The sequence below is a fragment of the Tauraco erythrolophus genome, chromosome 5, assembly GCF_009769465.1.
Source record: "Tauraco erythrolophus isolate bTauEry1 chromosome 5, bTauEry1.pri, whole genome shotgun sequence".
Classification (NCBI taxonomy): Eukaryota; Metazoa; Chordata; class Aves; order Musophagiformes; family Musophagidae; genus Tauraco; species Tauraco erythrolophus.
This window is the reverse complement of record NC_141469.1, coordinates 6,749,786-6,762,344: the sequence shown is the minus strand read 5'-3', so window position 1 is coordinate 6,762,344 and position 12,559 is coordinate 6,749,786. Positions and strand designations below refer to the sequence as shown.

Genomic DNA, 12,559 nt, shown 5'->3' with positions numbered 1-12,559 from the left:
CCTTTTCCCTCACAGAGGCCGCCGGCAACGCGGCCTGACAGGCCTGGGGACAGCAGCGGGGCCGACTACTCCGCGCCAGCCCCCGGCCCGGGGGAAACGGGGAGCACGCCCCCGCCCCGCCCGCCGCGGGCACCGAGGGGCGGCTGAGCAGAGCGGCGGGCCCGCCCCCGCCCAGCGCCCCCTGCACTTACGCCATCGCCCTTCGCGGCGGCTTCACCACAAGACCCGGAAGCGGCGGCAGCGGCGGCGGCCGGGGCTCTCCCGCACCTCACGGCGAAGGCCGGGCCGCCCCGCCCACCGCGCCGCCGGCCCGTAGCGCCGCCGGAGCCAACCGCGAGGCGCCGCCGCGCCGCGGGGCCAATGGCAAGGGCGGCGGCGGTCCGAGGAGGCGGGAAGAAGCGGGGCGCGCCGCCAATCGCAAGAGGCGGTGCCGGCTCGGGGTGGGTGTGTGTGTGCGCGCAGAGGGCGGGGGGAGCCGCTCCCGCCCCTTCACGGCGGGTGGGCGTGTGCGCGGCGCATGCGCAGGCGGCGCGCAGCTCCGGGCGCGGCGCGGCGGGATCTATGGCCGATGAACGCGGCCGGTGAAGTTTGGCCGCCTTGATGGAACCTGCAACAGGCGGAGTTGTCCGCGGTCGTCACGACCACGCTGGAAGCGTCCCGTAAGGAGAAGCACCGGCGGCCATCGCCGCCCCGGGCTCCCGTCCGGCCTCCCGCCACCGAGCGCAGGCGGCACGGCTGAGGGACTGAGCGCCGACCCGCTGCGCGCACCGCTCTCCCGCCTGCGCCGAGTTTGGTCGTTTCTTAACGGGGAGGCACTGAGGCGTTTCGTTCGCCGAGTCGCTGGGTGATTCTGCCTTCTGGCTGCTCGTTCTTCCGTCCGCCGTTTGTTGCCTCCGCAGCAGGTGGCGAGCATTGGCCCTCGAGAGGCAAGCAGATAAAAAGTTGACTGCCAGACTTTTTTGAGCGCGTGCGTTGCCGTGACGCGACTGCCCGATGTAGAAAAACACGATAAAACGCATCGATGTCTTTAAAAATCACCCGGGCGAAAAACCACACGCATCCTACAGGCTGTGGCGATGTGTCAGGGCAAACCGAAACGGTGACGGAGAGTGTGTGCGTGTGCGCGTCCCTGTCTCCATGCGGTACTCGGGACGGGTGCTGCGCTCCGTGCTCCGGCGTGCGATAACTCCCTGGGCCCAGCCAGCAGCGAGCTGAGAGGCACGCGGCCTTGGACACCTAGGTTAGAAGGCTGGTTCTGCTGCTTCGTCTGCAAAATAGATCCTTTGGACAAGAAACGCAGATCCACTGAGCCAGGGTCGTGCTCTCGCTGGCCTGACAGAGCTGTCTGTGGGCTGTGAGGATGCGCTTGAGCCAAAGTGAATCAGCTTGGCTGAGCAGAGGCCCTGTGGCTTCTGTCTATGAGCTACTTGATTTTGCCTCCTGCCCCACATTGGCTCAAGCTGACTGCATGGTTTTCCACGTTTGCAGAGCCAACTTTCAGCTGGATCGGCAAACAGCGAGCTCAGTCCCGCTCGCTGCACAAGGGCATGGATGCCCTTGGGCACCTGGCGAGAGCTCTTAACCTGGCGCAAAAAAGCACCGGTGGGATTATCCCTCAAGCAGCATGGGGATCTTGCAGTGCCACAAACCAGGAGCGAACCCTCGCCCCGGCTTCACTCCGGTGTCCTGAGCAGCACGGCTGGGCAGTGCGGTGCTCAGAACAGCTTCAGGCATCCTCCACCCAGCAGGTGAACCACCATCAAAGCAAGTGTTATCTAACAAGGTTTATCCTTCGTGGTTTTTTTATTACATTCTCATCATACTAAGCATAGTGAGAAAAATATTGTTTAAATACTTCTGGTTTTCGTAGTGAAGCCCCCCTTTCCACCTTATTCCCCACTGTTACTGGAGTCGTGCACTCCAGCGACGCTCTGACCTGCTGCACTGAGGGGATCGGGAGGCTCTTCCAAATGTTTTTATCCACATGGTGCCTGAAGGCTTTAATGAGAACCATGCAGCTAAGTCACATGAAGAAATTTTAGCTCAAAATTAGCACTAGAGCTTGGGGAAGGTGGGCCTTTGCCTGGTGCAAGAGATGGAAAGAAAAGCTTTAATGCTGATACAGGCCTGGCTAGAAAATTGAAATACAGAGTTAACACGAGGAAAAATATTTTCCCCTCTATGACTTTGAACCTATTTGTTTCATAAAGGGCACTAATATTTACCTTCTCTGTAAAAGAAACCTGCACTTTCTTTTCAAGAAAATATTTTTAGTTTGAAAAGACCAAACTAGATTTATTTTTAAACTCTATCAGTTACAGGGCAGAATGTGTCCCAGAACAACCAAAACAAGGCAGAGGGAGAAATAGTTTCTGTTTTTAGTGTAATGCCACAATTTAAAGTTACCAGGATTGAAAAAGAAACACCAGGGTAGCTGAAATTCTGGGTCTTACCACAATTCCAGTGGTGGAGAGGAAATGCAGAGGCTTTGAGTCTACTCGTGCAACAGATAAAATCAAGAACAGAAGTTATTCCACACAGTATTTTTAAATAAAGGCCAGCTTAAGTCCGACATGCCACTGTGTTTATATCAAAAATAGGCACATGTTAGTATTTGTGGCATGCAATCTAACAGCATGTTTCACTTTGCCCTATGATAGCCAGCAGCATTGCAGTTTTAAATGTCTTTAGTCCCTGGTTTGCTAATGGAGCAATAAGAAGAACTACTTCCAAAACTGATAACAAAGAGTAATTTTAGCAATTAGCATCAACAGCTTTATATCATGTTTAGATTGGTAAGTGTATAGTTTTTGGATCCCTCTTTTTTTATGCCTGAGATTTATTTTAATGTCAGCATCATCTGCTTCAGTCTAAACAAGTTCCGTCTTTGCAGGCTTTCACCAAAGCATGGGACCTTGCTCATGGATGACAGCAGCGGGTCACTGTGTCACAGCCTGCGGCCACGGAAAGCCTTGGGTGCTGGGCTTTGCTGTTTTAGGTGGGCACGTGGCATTATGTTGAAGTTTCTGATCCCGTGGGCCAGTTTCTTTGGAGCCAGGGGTGTTGCATGGGTGTGGTGGGGAGCGGAGCTGGTGGTTGCCATGAGCTAGTGCTGAGATGAGGTTTGTGGATTCTCACAGCACCCCAGCCTGGTTGCCTGCTGCTTTTTTGAAGATCGCATTTTTTGGGATGTTTGTCTGTGTTGCTGATTTCCATCACCAGTTTCATTCCTTCCATTGCCTCCCATGACCTTTTGAGGGAGTGTCCACAAATAAGCTCTTGATATTTTCCCCCTGCTTTCTTTTCCTTCTCTCTGTTCTTAAAGGAGTTTTCCCTTCATTTTCTTCCCAAGAAGTAATGATGCTGGATTGCTTCTTTCAGCTCTTCCTTCTGTATGCTGATGCCAGACAATAAAATATATTTGACATTTCAAATTTATTTGTAGAAATTACTTTTAAAAGGGTACACAAATAATCAAAGCTTCAAGATATGTTATCAACATAAACAAAACCACTCACATAACAAGAGAAAGGAATTGATAAATTGCTTTTTCCTTCTGTAATGCAGTCTGCAATTCAGATCTGAAGAACCGAGAAAGCCTCTCCTGAAACATCAAACCGTTCTCTAGGTGGCTTGAGATTAGCAGATGAAATACAATGCACTGTAATATGATTCAACACCTTTAAAGTAGCGTAATATAACGACTGTTATATCTCAATTCACATTTCAAGTGCAGGGGCAGCTAAGTCAGGGGGTTCTTCCAGCCCTGTCCACTCTGTAACGTACCAGAGATCCATTTGCTTTTTGAGGGGAAGTCAGCAGCTTCTGATGGCGTTATGTACACGCACACAGCATGAATGGCCCCAGCTTGAACATCGTCCCTGGGGTATAACTTTTTAAGCTCACCCAGATTTTTCTCATGGTCTAGAAAACAGAGAATCGTTCACACTCAACTCTTTGCAGCATATGATGTTGTGTCTTAGTTATCACATGGGAATTGAAAAGATTTGGTTTATAAATGTTGTCTCATCATATAACTTTCAAGTTCAGGAAAATTATAACCACGTCCTCTACGCTTTAACTTCTTTTACATGAGGTGGCATTCTCATTTGCCTCAGAATGTTTATTTTTATGCCTCAAACTCCAACTCTTTCTTTGTAAGGAAAGAGGAGTAGTTGAGTAAAAGCATCATGTTTAAATTATTTATGCCTCCTCTGTTTTGCAGTGGAAGATGCTTCTCCAAACATTGTTCTAAAAGCTCCCAAGTCTTTAACTCATGTTTTATCTTTGGTTGATAGCGTCCAAGGGTTAAAGTCAAGCTAATGTCGAGGCTGCCAGAATTTTATGCAGAACTGGGAGCTGCTGGGTACATGACAGTGTTTAACAAAAGCAAAAATGTGACCAGGAACATTCATACTCATTTCTCAGACTTATACCATTTACCTTGTTAGGGCAGCTGGGTACTCCTGGCATTTCCCAGGGCAACAGAGCAGTTGCTGCTCCAGCTGACATTACCTGGATACTCATGGGCATGACCTTTCTAAGAATCATACTTGAGCACACTGGCGCTCCTCCTTCAGTAACGTGGCAGAAAGCCTCCCTTACCAACAATTATTTTCTTCTTGCAGTTAAGCCAGCAAATTCTTACTGAACTGCCATATGCAATGGCATAAAGTAGCAAGGACCTTGTTTCTCTCTCAGCCCACTAATCCCAGCAACGTCCTTTCGCAGTGATCTGGGACCCCCTCCCTGAGCAGTGTGAGAGTGGGCCGGGACCCAGCCCCAGAGGCGACAACAGAGCCTTGAGCCTTCCCTTCCTTCTGCCTCTCTTGTCCTCACTCTGTCTCCCATCAACAGGCTCCATCTGCATCCCCGAAAGCAACCAGACTCCTGCAACAGCCGCTTCGCCAGCCCGGCTAAGCAAAATCAGGCATTAACCACTGCAGAGTTCGAAGCTGATTCACTGGCATCAGTTACTTTATGAGACAATTCATTTAATCAGGAAAACATAAAGAACCCTTTCATAGTCTGTATCAGATTGAAAAGTCCTCATCAGGCAATCTTCTTGCAGGGAACTCTCTAGCAATATCGTTGGGGAATTGTTTTCCTGGTGCTGGGATCGGTATCGCAGGAGGCTGCAGAGTGCTGACCTGGGCATCCCGCAATTTAGGCTGGACTCCAGCTTGGACAGACCCAGAGCAGCGCGGTAACCAACTCAGAATTTAAAATATTTCTCTTGTTCTTCCAGCTCTGAGAAAGCGATCACAAATAAATAGAAAAAAGCCTGTGACTACTGATCTGTGTTTTATGAAATTAAATTCTGTCTTCAGCTGTGCTTTAGCGAGCGCTTTGAAGTTGCTGGAGCTGTGAGTATATAAATGGAAGTGCTGGTTGGTTTACGCTTTCTTTAAATAACATCAGTGTTTACTATAAGAGTTCATTCTACATTACATTAAAAACAAATGCTGAGCTTAGACATAAATAAATATAAATACTCCGTATGCAAAATGTTAGTGACACTGCAAAAACTCACTGTAAGAAAAGCCAGCAGCTGGTGGGTTGGAAACACATCCTTTAGGTTATGGCAAAATCTTTAATTCTTTGTTTCTTTCATCTGAGGATAAAATCACAGACACCCAGTTCAGAAAACAAGCATATTAATAATATGTATTAAGTACATAATTTGCCAGAGCTGGAAGTCACTTGATATCAATTACAGAATTAGTTTATTCCATGCTTGACCTTTTGGTACTCGCAGTGTCTTTTTCACTGCCAAAGCGTATTTATCCAAGGAGCTTCACTGAAGGTTGTCGGTCTTTCAATGGAAGTTGTTCATCTCATGGTGTACCCAAAAACTAATTCCCAAACAGGTTCCTCCTGAGCAGGAAGAAATAAATCCTCCTTGCTCTGAGAGTGGTTTCTTTGTGTCTGGATCTGTGCATCTAGATCTTATGTGAATATAGGAAAAATGTAGAAGGATCGAGCTATTCTTCATTAAATCCCTAAATAAAATATAAAGGAAAATATAATTTACTCTACATAAAGAATATGCTATCATATTCCTCTAAGCTAAACAATACAGTTTTCACTTTGATCAGCAGAGTGATACATGAGACTTGCTAACAAAACGTGTTAGGTTTTATTTTAGTTTCTTCAATCAGTTTTATAAACCTTTTCCTTCTGATGTGATTAATGAGTGTGATTCTAAATCAACAGTGATAATAAAATCTGCATTTCATACATTGGACAAATTCACAGGAAAGATCTCGTGCATCTCATTCAGACCTCTTGCATACACATTATCCTGTCAGGAAACAGGCATCAAACCACGTAAAATGAACGCTGATTTCAGCAAGCCCAGGGTTTAGCTTGTAGAAATCCAAAGCTTTTACTGACAACTTGTTAAAATTCATCTATCAATCGAAACTTTTTTCAGACAACACTAGAAATCCTTTTTATGTGAAAAATTGTTGCTTTTAATTTCAGAAAATTTCAGGTGAAAACAAGCAAACAGGTTGGAATCACGTGATGTCTCATCACTGTGTCTTGGCAATTACTAAAACGCACTTGAGTGTCCTTATGTTGCACCTGCACACATTTTTTTCACAAAATCCTTCACTTAAACTTTTAGAAAGCCACCTTTCTCATCTGTCCCCCACATCACTTGCCAGACATGCACACTTGAAGCTTAATCGTTACAGCTTCCTTTTTCCTTTTTCGGTATGGATTTTTTTGCTATTGATTGTAACTTCCTTACTATTAAGGAAGTTGTTGCTATTAAGGAAGTTATTGCTGTTATTACAGCCCCAGAGGTTTCCTTTAGCCTGTTGGGTTTTCCTACAATCTCTTCACTGAACCCGTTAAAAACCTGTGCCTGGCTTCGAGCGCGTATTTGGAAGCCCCTAAAGACCCCGAGTAGCCTCCCTGCTCCCTGATGTGGCCCCAGTGCTGCTGCGTGTACCACAGGTAACAGCAATATCCAGTGCTGTAGAGCTACATCTTGGGTATTTCTCCACGTTTTGTTTCTGCCTAATTATGTATCGATTTATACTGAATTTTATTGGGTATCTATAGCCCTATAAAGGTTTGTCCGTAGGGTAACTAGAAGCAGTTGTCCATTCCTTCAGTGGTAATATCTTACAGCTCTACAGCATCACTTTATTAACAATGCACTACATTTTATGGTGTTCTGCTTGTAATTTCATCAGATGGTAGGTTAGCTTTAGTTTTTGTTCTTAAATTTCTCTTATATTTAGTTATTCCTGCTCTCAAAAGAAGCGCATTGAGCTGAAACACACTATTAGAAGACTTTTTGTGCTAGATGTATAGGCAAATTGTATAAGCCTTTTGTCTAGGCAATCTAAAACCTATTTTGAACATAGAATGAGAACTATGTACCACGTAAATTTTCTTTTTTAAACCAGAGACCCCATTCCTGGCCCTACTAGTTATCTAGAAGAATGAACTGGTACACAGCAAGTGGGTGTAACACTGTTGCCAGAGAAAGAGGTGAAAGCACAGTCTTTTTGGTGGTTCATGACTATTTTTAACTTCAGTTTCCTTTGTAATTATTTCCTTTCCTGGATTCATAAATCTGCAGTAGCCTGTTATATAAATTTCATCTATCTCATGTTTACAAATAATTCTGGCTTAGATTCTGTGTTCTTTGCACTTTAGAAATTCCCACAGACTTGAAGTTTGGGTGTATAAAGACATACGCAGGATATCACCCCATATTTAATAGTAGCTCGGTACAATAAGCCTTTTGTGATGACAAATACCCACCTACATTTCCTTTAACCTCCTCTAGCGTTTTTGTTGGAGAAGCTACTTTTCCCTTGCTGTCTCAATGACTGCTGTGTAGTAGGATAATACTGAGACTTTGTGGGGGTTTATTCCTTTCATTACTTGTTCATTTTTTGGTTTAAAAAAGGAAAAAAAAAAGAAAAAAGTGGTGGAGTCCATTAATGAATTCTTCATGCACAAATATAATGGATTTTAAGGGCTGGTGTAATCATGCAACTGAGGGGAATAATCACACCTAAGTGTGGTTTTTAGGAAAATTATTTAGAGGTGACAGAAGAGACAAAGAGGAAAAAATCAGACGTATATTGGAAGGAGAAAAAAGGTATCTGTGTAAAGACAATAACTGTGGCACAGAAAACCAGACCAAAGGCTCTCAAAATCATGCTAATGGAGAGCCATTTAACACAGGAGACAGTGGACAGTCAGCTGGGCAACAAATTATTGTGCAATGCAACTTACCCATGTTCAACGCTTGAAATGCTTCTGCCCTATGTGACCACGGGCTTTGGAAGTTGCCTAGGAGATCCTGACACGCTGTACGTCTATCATATCATCTGTTTCCAACCTTTTGGGGATAGCTGCTGTGCAGCGTTACTGTGAGAGCAGGGAGGTGACCATGATCAGTTAGCACAGTGCCTGCTCCTGTAAGTGGGTAAAGCAGCTGCTGTATAGGCGTTTTCCAAGTCTTCTGAGAGTCTCCCAGGATAAATTGGAAAAATATAGTTGAAGCATTGACAGAGCTGTAAGGACATGTGGATACCTCCACATGTAAAGGCTGTAGTGTCATATTGGAAAGCTAACTGCATCTTACCTTCAAGGCTTACCACATTAAGGGTGAGCAAGGTGACTTTAAAAATGTTACTAAAATAACAAGTGGCAGTAGAAATAGAAGAGGAACCACTTCAAGACATACTGCGATCAGGAAATTAATCAATGAGTACTCAGGACCAGCCATGGCACTCTGACCTGTGGAGAGCTCCCAAGCCCTCACCTCAGAGACAGATGCAGTGGGATCACGTCAGAAGAGCGAGCAGAGCAGCATGTGCAAGGCTTGGTCCTGCTCTCGGAGAAATTGCTGAAAGTTTCGACCATGACATGGTGGAAGCAGGGTGCAGGCCCTTAATATTCCCCAGAGACCCAGGTGAAATATTGCTGACGCATTCGCAGTGTAATCGTCGCAGATCCCACTTAGCCTGGGCAGTGCACAAAGCAGTACAGATAAATATATTGCTGTTGGTAATAAAATATTATGATAGAAACTGGCCAGCAGTAACACTTAGCAATAATCTGAGTGTCATTGCTAAAACGCAGGTCACAACCTCGGAGACATATGATTTTGATGATTTTACCTAATAAATACTTCACAAATTATATTTACAAGCAGTAAGTAACTTATAAACAAGCAATTAATCACGTTTGCATTTGCTAAAATACACTGCTTCCCTGTTTGCATTCCGACTATACTACTCTGCTGTTTGCCACTGTGCAAGTCTGAGTTGGGTTTTGCCTTAAAAAAATCAGCTCTCTTCGTTTATTCTTTCTCATGTGTAGCTGGAAAATGATAGCTCAACATTTTCTGTTTGCGCACTGTCCTCTCCGTCCACCTGAAGGTCCTAAACCATCCTTGAAAACAGTTATCACCAGCAAGTATCCTTGAACTAAGGGTGAAGGTTGTTTAAACTGTTGGTGTTAAAAAGGCAAAACTGGTAACGATTTCTGTCCTGTTTCAAAAGCTGTTATCTCAAATGCTGGATATTTCTTGTGGCAGTGCTGAAAATGGCTTTATCCCTTCAGCTCGGGGCGAAGGGGAACCTCTCTGACCCGAAACTCATTCCCCACCGCTGGAAGGACATAAACCAAACTCCAACTGAAAACCAGCTGCGATTATTTGTGAGAGCGAACAACAGCACAGTCGATCTGCTTGAATTGAGCTCTCTCCAGCAGTTCCAACATTCCCACAATTTCCTGGTCTCTGAGCCTGGCAGGGCAGGAGCAGTGGCTGGATGCCGGCTCGGGGGAGATAGGGAACGGCTGCGTATCTTCTAGCAGAAGGAGCAGCACAGTTTCCCTTTTTGCCTGCAGTTAGCCTGCTTCCCGGGCTCAACGCGTGCACAGGAAAGAAGGGTTTGTCTATAGACTTAGTCCCTTCCCTGCTCCCCGTGATGGCCGGAAAGCTTTCTTTTAAGCAAGGAAAGGGTCAGTGACGCTTTAGGAAGTGTTACTCTGTCTCTGAGACATGCAGGCTTTTACTGTTTCATGAGTCAAGAAAACGAATCTGGGCTTTTCGGACGAGTGCCAACAAATGCTGGAGTTGCCATGAGTCAAAAAATCGTAGAAAACTGTTCCGAAGTCTACAGATACATTTCCTAATCGCTGTATGTGTCTTTCATGAATTCCTAAAGCAAACTTCACTTAGAGACGCTAACAGAGGAGAAGATGTGACATGAGATTTTAGGGAACACCAGAGGTTTTTAGATTTTTGCTTTGAAGCATGTTTACAGAGTTTACACTTTATTATTATTTTTACATTTACATTTACAAGGGATGGGGAAGGAGAGAAACTGAAATCAAACTTTTTATGGAAACTGTTTTCAGTATTAACTGTGCAATATAAACAACTCTGCTCTTACCAGTTTTTACAAGTATGACTTGAAATTCTTTAGAAACTGGGCTTCTGCTCAATTGACAGTATTCCTTTGACTTTGACCGTAATAGTCATTGCTTTTGCAGACTTAGCAAAAAGCAGAACTGCTGACTTTAGCAGTAGCACTTCCACAAAAAAGCAAAGCTCCTCTCTTTTCGCCTACCGCCTCGGAGGTGCCAACTTAGTATTTCAATCTAGAATGAACATCTTTGTCAGTCCAGAGTCAGCTCTTGCTGGCAGGGGGCAGCCCTGTGGAAGCTCTAGATCAAATGATGTCCCCTAGATGTATTTCTCTTGGTCACTGTCACCCACAGACCCATCCTCTGAAAGCAAATAGCCCCACAGTGATGCAGCTGACTGCGGAGCAGGGCGCGTCATTCCAGCACCAAGATGGCTGTTGACTGGCCAAGCTCCTAGAGTTACCACTGTTTTTAATTAGCTCTTCTAATACTTCATGTGATTCCAGATCTAATCCAAAGCCCACTGAAACCAATGAGGATAGGCTGTGGCAGGGCTCTGATGACAGAATGACAGAAGTGATGGATTTGGTATGGCTATCTGCAATCACATAACCCTCCTGAAGGCTGATTGATTTTTTAATGTTTGTTCTCCATTTTCTTCATGATTCCTTTTTTGCCACCTGCTGCTGCATCGCTCATCAACCCCTCCCCAGCTCCAGAACCCCAGGCATCTGTGATCATATGGAAGATTTGGGGATGGAGGAGGCTGATGCTAACGTACTAGAAAGAGGCAGGGAGAGCAGAGATGAGGAGAAAGTGCGTACCGGCAGGGCAGCGAGCTCCTGGGGGTGACCCAGCAGCCCCTGCTCCCCTTCCTGGGACTGCTAAGTGGATGCACCTCCTGCAAAACTGAAAGAGAAGATGAGAAGAGTGATGATGTGGACAGAGAGCTTGGAAAGGGCTGAGAAGCTGCATCCTGGACGTTTGCCAGCTGCCTTGTTAATCTGTCTTCTGAACAAACAATCCCAGCCTGGGACCTTGACACAGCCTTTCGGTGGTATTGACAGTCTTCCTGCTCTCAGAACACACTTGCCTCAATCTGGGACTTGGAGGTGATGTCTCCTCTGCCTAGCAGGTCCATGTGGTGGAAACTCGCAGCTCTCATCTAGCAGTCACGACCGAGGATCTCACCATGAGTGTTAGGCTCACCTCTGAGCAAAATACCCCAGTTTCCTTCCCAGAAAGGCTGCACCTGGTACACAGTTGGGATGAGGTGAGAGCACACACACAGGGGCTGCAGCCCTTGAGCTCACAGTTGACATCTGATCACCACAAGCAGATGAACATCCAGCTTCTTGCCTACTTCCCTGATCATCTCTGATAGTCAACTCTGCCTCAGCCCAGCCCTGCCACTGTGATATGTGGAGAGCAGGAGGCACCCGCGCTTTTAAATAGGGTAGAAAACCACATGGGGATGGAAAATTACTTCAAAACAGAGCTCCTGTGTTTTAGAGCAATCATTAGTTCTTTGGGTGTTTTTCTAGATAGCCTGTGAAAGACAGTTACCTGAGAGTTGAAGTTAGCAAGCATCATGTTTACTTTTGAGTATGCGAAGGCGGTGATAAGAGCTGATAACACCTGTAGATAAGAGCAAAATTCAGTACACTCAGAAGGGCTGCTGTTGGGGTGTCAGGGGGGTAGGGGGGGATTGTTTGGTGTAGTGCTTTGTTTGCATTTTAGACTCGAGCAAGAGAGCCTGCTCTTGTGTGTGCTGGTTTGTTTTTCTTGCCTGAACTGCAGTGCTGTGTATTTTGAATTCACAAAGTAGAAAGCTCCAGCAAGTACTTCCAAAGATGATCATATATTCTTTTACATTCTGTACTGGACCTATAGGAAAGTATCAGCAATTCTCTGAGCTATGAAAGTTCTTCCTCAGCCTCCTGCCTCAGTCTTAGTGATAAAGTGACGACCACAACCTTCATTCAGCTAACAACTTCCTCATGACCTTGTAACAACTTTGTCCATGCCTACTGTGACCCAGTTCCCGTAGAAGACATGCAATATTGAATTAAACCTGCTTCTTTTTCCTTTCCATGTGCAATGCTAAGGGGCGTATTCAGACAAAATATGTTGCATAATTTCATTGACT

General features: G+C 45.6%; 1 protein-coding gene across 10 annotated transcripts in view; it reads right to left on the bottom strand.

Moving 5' to 3' along the window:
* Positions 1-278, bottom strand: part of BLTP1 (bridge-like lipid transfer protein family member 1) — a 133,636-nt gene extending 133,358 nt beyond the window's left edge. For all 10 annotated transcript variants that reach the window (XM_086611769.1, XM_086611762.1, XM_086611763.1 and 7 more), the window contains exon 1: positions 192-278. The gene's annotated coding sequence lies outside the window, so the exon portion shown is untranslated. The remainder of the gene's footprint in view (positions 1-191) is intronic.
* Positions 279-12,559: the final 12,281 nt, after the last annotated feature.